This window comes from Pinus tabuliformis, chromosome 1_2 (genome assembly GCF_031772625.1).
Source record: "Pinus tabuliformis cultivar Carrire ecotype Pingquan chromosome 1_2, CPIR1, whole genome shotgun sequence".
NCBI classification, from domain to species: Eukaryota; Viridiplantae; Streptophyta; class Pinopsida; order Pinales; family Pinaceae; genus Pinus; species Pinus tabuliformis.
In genome coordinates, this window is record NC_142298.1 from 107,554,505 (window position 1) to 107,563,644 (window position 9,140).

The following is a 9,140-nucleotide window of genomic DNA, read 5'->3' on the forward strand; positions in this document are numbered from 1 at the left end:
AATATTCAAGCCTATGGCTTTAGTATTGCTTATGCAATTCATAACATTACCATGAAATGACTTTGGATGTTTGAGAGTAGTTCTGACCTCATTGAATTTCATATGGAGAAAGTAAAATTTTAGATCTCACTCAAAATTTAGTAGATTTGACAACCTTTTTCAAGATTTCAAGATTGTGGGGATTGTGACATTTCCATTGGATTTTGTTATGTAAGAGGGTATGAACTAGTAATTAATCAAGACCACTAAGATCTCTATGTACTAGTGTTAGTGACATTGGTTGATGAACTCTTCTCTCAAAACCCTACTAAAAATGTACCCATCACTAAAACAAAATCTTGACTTGAGATGCTACCTTTTTTTCTATCTTATTTTAATGCTTAGAGGGTGATACTGATGATGGAGATCCTAATATATATAATGATTTTGATTATATGTAGGTATTTGTTGTAACATGATTTTTTTTTTATGCTAACGGTCATCTGGACCCTGTTTGATGATGTTTTTTCAGTTTAGAGATGGATTGTACTACCCTGTTTGTTGATGTTTTTACGGTTTAGAGATGGATTGTACTTGATGCTATTTTTGTTATTTGCTTCTATAGGACCTAGATAATGCAAGGGCCACACAATTTCCACTCAAGCATCCACTTGGGTTAGCCTCTATGTTTTGGATGATTACACAATAGATAAAATTGTCCAGCACTTATCAAAAATTCCATTTAGCCAGATAGTCGATGCTAAATCCTACTTGATATTTTATAAGCACAACCAATAACTCCACGAGGATAACATGATCCCTATTTAGCAAATACACCGGCTACGTGCTCAAATGGCTGGTACCTATAATCATAGCCCTGTATGGATAGAAAGTGATGACTATGAGTTACGTTGGCTCTATACATTGATGAAAGTTTCTTTAGCTTTGCCAACAATCATTGCACTCTAGTATAGACTAAATGGACACTGGAATTTCCATTATCTAGAAGATGGAATCTTACCCAAGGCATTCGCAAAAGTTGTTTCCAACCCACCACTGGTTGAAAATAATCTCCATCATCATAACAAACTTTATGCCCATAATATGCACAAATGGTAACACATGATACATCTCCCAAACCAATAGAGTCCAACTAAAGTCTAATCCGAGATCCTCCATTCTCAACACTTTCTACATAAAAAAACTTGTCTGTAATCGGCCTCTCTTTGCACTTTTTGGGGCAATTGCTAGTTATATTAAGTTACTTGAAAAATCTGTCTCCTACAATGTATTTTATGTATCTGAGGAGGGAAACGGTTATTTCCATTAATTGAGGAATCGTTTAGGCAATTTCAGTATTGTAGAAAGATTTTTGATGGTTCAGCCTCGGCCTGAAACTTTTTCGTTGTCATCTAATTAATGAATGCATTAGGTTGACCATAACAAAATACCCATTTTAACATGCCCATTCACATGTAGCTATTCTTCCCCACTCTATGCCTTAGGAGGTTTCCTTTGCAACATAAGGTGCAAATGCTAGTTAGTTTATTATGTTTGAATTAGAGTAGCATTCAGTGTATAGTAGAGAATAGGTCCTCGAATCCCTGTTCTTTACTGCTGATAGTTTTACGCACTGAAAATACTCGATTTGAACCCAGTTCAAGGGTTTGCGGAAGGAAAGACCATTCGAAGAAGCGAAAGATGGAAGGCTCGAGCATCCTCGGATTTCTTCAAAGCTTCAGGTCACCCAGACTTTACTTGACCAAGTAAATATATTCATATCTCTTGCCTCTTCCCACAGTTTTTCTAATACCTTTTCTCATTGCTAAATCCAGATGACATGCGTCCTTCAAAATTTCTGCATAGATCTATTTAATTCCTCTTAGATTCTGAACGTTTGTCTCGAACAAAGAGTATGTGGTGAATGCCAGAATGTTAAATGAAAATTATGTTATTTAACAAAACCCAATGCGATTTGAAAGAAAATGTCTGGATGTTTGCCAATTTTCTACCCTGCAAATCCTTACTGCGTTACCTGTGATGTCTTAAAGAAATTATGAAATTTTACAGATTGACCATCGACGCTCTACTGGTAACATTACCCAATGAGATTTGAAATCAACCCTTTTGGCTGTTCGGGGATTTTCTATCCTGCTAACCCTTACTGCATTGGTTTTGGTGAATTCTATGGAAATTATCAATAAGATTTCAATTCCATTTTAGTAAATTGTGTAAATCTAGATATTGGCGAGCAAGTTGCAGAATCACTTGGAAAGAAAGACAAGCCTTGATCTAATGAACTTGACATCAACTTTGGCAACCCAAACATAATTCCTCCTTTGTAAGATCAATTCAATAAGAAGTCGCAGGAGACACCTGAACTTTTGAATAAATCGCAGATAAAAAAATATTCGTAGCGAAAAGCATTCACGGACCTGGCATCTCCATGGTCAATTACCTCAGAACGTGAGGAAACAATCCTAGAGGCACTCGGGAGATCGTTGCCTAAGGTCACTGAGTCGTCGCCGGTCCTGGGAAATGATGACTGCACATAACTTTTAGCTTCCCCTTGAGCACCAGGGATCAACAACTTCTACATTTCATCAAACCTTTAAGTGCATTACGACTAGGTCATCCATCTTAATTTCCACCTTTTCTTACATTAATAAAGAATAGGGTCATCATATACAACCTTTAAGCCATCACCGGAGTTATCATATTCAGTTGACATGAGAAATCATTAGGCAAGAAAAGTCATCAAAGTTTTGAAAGCTCCCTCTAAAACCTTGCTTCAGGTGATCATTTTTCCTTGAATGATGAGCTTCCCTTACGGGAAATGATACTTATGACATAGCAATGGTAACAACAAACTTCTAGGAACCTTCAGGTCAGTTTCAGAAAAGTCATCATGACATTATTACAAAAGAACAACCATATCCTTCCTTGCTGAATGACTACTACAAATGCATCAAATTACCAAGTCCATGATTTAGACATTTATATATATAAGATAAAGATGCCAAGAACAGGGTCTATGGAAACTCTCTTTTCTTGCTTATCGGGGTTGATACAAGGAACTACTTCAAAGTTCCATGCACCCTTTTTCCGGCTGCCAAACTTCTAAAGATACTCAAAGGTGCCAGTATGAGCTTCCATTGATTCAGCTGCTAGATAAGGATATGAGTAATTTCTCCCACTCTATTCTCTAAGATTTCATCAGTTTCCAGGCATCTTCACACTGTCCCTTTTGAAGAAAAATCTTTTGACAACCTTTGTCCTTGATTTGGACCCCAGACAACAGGCCAACCTAAGGCACCAACTCCGTCTTGGTTAGTAGGTCCTTTTCAGTACATCATCTTCATCTATATTTACAGCAGATGTTTCAACCTTTACTTGATTTGAATCTTCCCGAAGAGATCTGTTCGGAGGCCTCTCCTTCAAAGTTAAAGCAATCACTGAGACAGTCTTCCCAAGCCCCTGATCATCTGCAAGAATACCACCAGCACAGTGTATGTTCGTTGTCCCTTGTAGAACCATCTGAGCCAATGCAATCCTCTGGTACTTTAGAAAAGGTACTAATAAAATACCATCATTAGGAGTAGCTTCTATTGATGCCAGATCTTGGTACTGTGATACTGCTTTGGATGTCACTGCTTCATCGTCCTTTGGCCAAGATGGCACATGTGGACCAACTGCATTTAAGGATCTTGCACAACCTAGAATAGAAGGCAAGTGCCTTCCTGTATAGTAGTAATCATGGTTGTCTTTTGTATCTAAATCACTATTCTAGTACGTAATGTAATTCAGGTTAGGTTTCTCAATAACTTCCTCATCAAGATTTATTGAACCATATGTCTAGGTAAAAGGAAAACTCTCACCTATCCACTCCTTGATTTGTGGTTTCTGTTCAAAACTCCCACTGTTCCACTCCTCCTTGATTTGGGGATTGTGTTCAATACTCCCACACATCAACTCCTCCCTAGCTTGTGGATTCTATTCAAAACTTTGACCCATCCACTCCTCCATGACTTGTGGTTTCTGTTCAACACTAAATTTTGAATACTGGTAAGTATTCCCTCTATTCTGCTTCCTTTCTGTAAATTTTCCTCCCAATGTAGTTCTATATGATCCCTATAATTGTAACCCAACTAGTCATCTTTCATCAACATTGGTGCACACTTTTAGAATTCCAATGTGAAAGGTTAGAGTTCTTCTATGGTATCTTCCATGAACCTTTCCTTAGATTTTTTATGTGGCTTTTGTCAGTGGGTATTTCGTTGCAATTGAACTGATGGCGGAGGGAGCCAACCAGGTCAGTATTGAGGCTCTGGCGGCTCTGACTGTAACTAAAGCCTTCGATTGGAGATCCCCTGCAGAAGCAAGGTAGCGTGATACTTTCTATCTCAATTCTGTATGTCTGAAAAACCCGTATCACATTTCATTAATTTTCTTCAGTTTTTCTCTTCTACTGGTTTGTAATGCCAATGAGGTCTTAATGGACTAAATACAAACATCTTAAGTTCCTTGTTCTTCTTTTACATGTACAAGCAGCTTCTTCTCATCTGACAGTATTTCTAGCTCAACGGGTATATGGGTTGCTCTGTTTAGTTACGAAAGCAATCACAAGTAGAACAAGGAACAAGTGAAAAAGGGTGATCAAGAGTGATTGTATTGATACTGAGTCATATAAGACATAATGGCTATAGTCTATAATATATAAAACATGGTATAGGATAAAATACACAACACACAAAAGATGACTCTAGTGCACAGGGTGGTATTAATGGCTAGTCTGAGTTGATTGATATATGATTAATTCTGGCTAAAATGCGCTACGCTTGTCCAATTTTCAAGTATATCATTGTTCACTTCAAGATTTGCGTGAAAATTTGTTTAAATGCTATGGTCAAAATTTGTTAATTTACTACGTCCAAATGTTATACGAATCATGGATGCATGTAGGGATTGCAGGGAGGGTTGTGCGTGGGTGTGGTAGAGGTTCCAAATTTAGGTTTTTTTGGTGTGCAGTATTTATGTCTAATTATCTCTCTACAAAATTATTAAAAATTTAGGTATTTTTAGAACGAACTGAATCTTTAAATGAGATCTAATTAGTTTTTAAACACCAAACACTAGATTCTGTATATCATCAGAAATCCATAAATCATCATTATAAAAATTCATATAATCATAAAAGAAAAAATTTAAAATTACATTATGTATATCATCATAAATCCATAAACCTTCATTATAAAAATTCATATAATCATAAAAGAAAAACATTAAAATTACATTATGTATATCATCGGAATCCATAAACCATCATTATAAAAATTCATATAATCATAAAAGAAAAACATTAAAATTACATTATGTATATCATCAGAAATCCATAAACCATCATTATAAAATTTTATATAATCATAAAAGAAAAATATTAAAATTACAAAAATTGAGCTAATTTGAAAAGTTCTGAGATTTGGCACTCCTGATCTCTCCAACCTTAACATTCTCCAACAAAACATCATCTAATCCCCCTTCCCACTAATCATAATAATTGTCAGCACCATTGCTGGAGGAACTAACAATCTCACCAACAAAATAAGCAACAAAGATCTCACACTCCTCATCTCTCCACCCTTCACATTCTCCAATAGAACATCATCTAATCCAACTGGTCATAATGATTGTCAGCACCATTGCTGGAGGAACTAACAATCTCACCAACAAAATAAGCAACAAAAGCTTCCATAACTGACCCAATATCCTACTTTTGTGACACACTTCTAGTGAGGAGAATAAATGGGATATTTATGTTGATTTTCTCCAGTATATCCTCTCCATCCAGTACTTCTCTAACAATGAGTTCCATGACGAGAGATACAATGTGGATTTATTGTTGAATGAATTGTTTTACATATTTTAAATTTGAGTATATTGTGAGTATTTTTTCATTTGTTGATTTTTATGTTGAATCTTTCATGAGTTATTCCCAAGTCTAAGTCACACTCGTGGTCCTTGGATTTTCCAAGTCAATGTTGAGTCCAAGATATGTGTCAATAGGAGGGAGCGACAAAGTGGATAGGCCAGATGCAGGTTTGCATCTAGCATCACTTTTAATGTGGTTCAATCACCTTACTAGCATGAGAGGGTTTTATCTCCCAAATAGAAGAAGAATATCGATAAGGGCCTTTAAAGGATGGGGATGTGGATCCAGAGGGACATAACTTTAGGATTGCTTTCTCCAAAATAGATTATGCTAAAGGTTCATTTACAACTAGAAAAGGGTCATGTTTAAGCTTGGGGCTACCTTAGGCTCAAACACAATGAAACTAGAATCACACGTCCATGATGATGCCCAACTTGAGTGAAGGTTACATTTTTTTTACTAGGGTCATGATAGAGGAATTCAACAATCAATGCTACAAAGTTACAAACGTAAAGGTACATTGAGGGTTTGGTTCTTTTGATTAAATTCTAGTTCCATACCCTCATACATGACATAATCCAATGGAAACATGCGATCCTATCATTCCTGAAATCCTGAAAGCTATTAAGTCTGCTGAATTTCGAATGGTATCTAATTTCTACTTTGTTCATAAAAATCCCATGAGGTTGGAACCACTATACAACATTGTTTGAGTTTTATGGGGAAGTGGTTCAACCACATCCTCAAGGCTTAAAGGAAAAGTTGGAATTTTTCTAGGGTTACCAATAACAACCTCTATGTTTCCCTCAATAATCCCTAGACCCATTAACCCAACAAATCAAGGCACTAGTAATTGCTTCCTCAACCAGACTCATTATTCCATTTAACTTGAGCTTTCCTGGAAACAAATTTGGAGGTTTCCAACATGAAAAATCTTGAAGAATATGTTATCATGAAGCCTAGCCTGCACCATATCGTATAGTTAAAATCTAAAATCTTTGGAACCCTTAAACTTGGCACTACTCTGAGAATCCAATACCATACTAAGATCATATTTGTGCTAAGAGAGTTCACCATGCATTTATAACCACATTTTATCTTAAGGGTGAAAGTGCTTTTGTGTCTCATAACTCAATTTGAAGGACAAATGTCCATATCATACAACGGAGGCAAGCATGAAATTCTTGTACTATAGCTAGAAGTATTGTTATGACATTGTTCACACACCAACACTAAAAGTGCAACGTATTGTGTGCATCCTTAGATATGTTTGAGATTGTAAGCTAACTATTTAAATAAATGCATGTATAAAACTTCTATATTACAATAACAACCATCAATATTTTTCGTCTAGCAGATTGGGTTGAATTCCGAATAGTATGCCAAAAAGTGTCATTTCAATATCTGGAAATTAGGATATATAAATGTGAGATATATACTCTACAGCTTTGGGATATCTCCTTTTGAATTCTAACATTTTTTAGGCTATATGTTAATTGTTTAAACTTTGAAGAAATTCCTGAATGGATTTTAGTAAATACTCAACATATATTTGTAAGGCAGTGGTACCATTAATTGTGTGATTTCAAAGATTTGACTTCCAGATTTTCATAAATACAATTTTCTCAATAAATAGTAAATACTTATTTGTATAGACACTTATGTTTAGGATTATATTTATGTTAGAGTAGCTATTTATGATTGACTATAATCCTGATGTTGACAAGATTTAGCTCACTATTTTCATCAATTTCTCATAGAATATGAAAAGGAAACATTTTCCAAATCATGGCTAAAAGTACGTTTCCCCTTATTTCAATTTTTATTGTTCGTGACAAGATAATCGTGTTCCAGGAATGAGTTGTCCTACAATATGTTTCAATTTGTGTATTATTTTTTTCCTCCCCTTTTCTTACAAGAATGTAGATTTCATTTTCCAGTGGATGGTATAGACAATTATGTTTAGAATTATATTTCTATTGGAATGGTTCTTTATGTTCTACTATAATCCTGATGTTGACAAGATTTAGATAACTTATTTCATGAATCGCTCATAGAATATGCAAAAGGAAACGATTGTCAAATTGTGGCTAAAATTACGTTTCTCCTGATTTCATTTTATATTATTCATGACAAGATAATCATGTTGCAGGAAGGAGTTGTCCAACAATTTGTTTCAATTTGTATATTATTTTTCTCCTCCCCTTTCTTTACAAGGATGTAGATTTCATTTTCCTATCGTTGGTTTTTGCATGTATCTTATCTAGCCCCAAATATTGGTAATGGAGCAGATGTTGAGAAGTATTCATGGACACAGACTCTATGAGAGGTTAATGTTACAATACCACTTCCACCCAGTACCAGAAAAAAATTTCATTATCTGTGACGTAAAGAAGAGTTTTCTAACCATAGGGATTAAAAGAAACCTCATGCCTTAGCTGTAAGTCATTCATTTTCATTTCTTAGTTGTAAGTCATCTGTTTGATTTTTAGCTTTATGGGATCAATTATTTCAATAATCCAATATGCATGGCCTGTATTTCTCATGAGTCAACAGATGTTAGTTACTAGACATGGTTGATATAAAATTCAATTCTAGGCCACTTGTATTTTAAGTAAGAGATTACATTGATTAAAAGGATATTAATATTTTGATTGGTTTACTCGGAGCTTGATTTGAAAATGTTTTGTAAATCCTACGTGGATGTTATTTTTTTTGGGGTGAGCTCTTTGCACTAGTAATTTGGCCTTTGTTGTGTATTTGTTATTCTTTATATCATTGATGGATGCTTATTGGTTGATGTAAAACAGAGGATGGGAAGGTCTTTCCAATTCTATTGACAAAGCAAAATCAAATGGAATGGTGCAATTGTGTTGTAAAAGGTGAGCTAGAAATTAGTACTTGAAAGGTAGAACCCGAGAATAGCAAGCTATCTGATCTGGATCCAGAGACATGAAAACCCGTGGAAAAAAAATGATGGTATTGACGAGTCTTCCCTGCTGATCAACTCTAATTGTTAGACCACTGCCCAAATTTCAGTTATCTGCAATGGAAATAGTGACTCTAGGTTTAGTTGTAACTTGTATGAATAAAAACTTTGGCCATTGTCATGTTCTTTTCCTTTGATTGGTTTTGGTTAACTCCAACTAGTTTTTTGTGAAACTAATTAAAGCTTTGATGACAAACATATAGTTTTCAAAGCTCTTTTCTAATTTTTTTTCTTGAGCAAATT

General features: G+C 35.1%; 1 long non-coding RNA gene across 1 annotated transcript; it reads left to right on the forward strand.

Moving 5' to 3' along the window:
- Positions 1 to 1,549: 1,549 nt before the first annotated feature.
- Positions 1,550 to 8,646, forward strand: LOC149204729 (uncharacterized). Its single transcript, XR_016251802.1, has 3 exons — positions 1,550 to 1,745; positions 4,246 to 4,362; positions 8,176 to 8,646. It is a non-coding gene; the product is annotated as an uncharacterized LOC149204729 (long non-coding RNA).
- Positions 8,647 to 9,140: the final 494 nt, after the last annotated feature.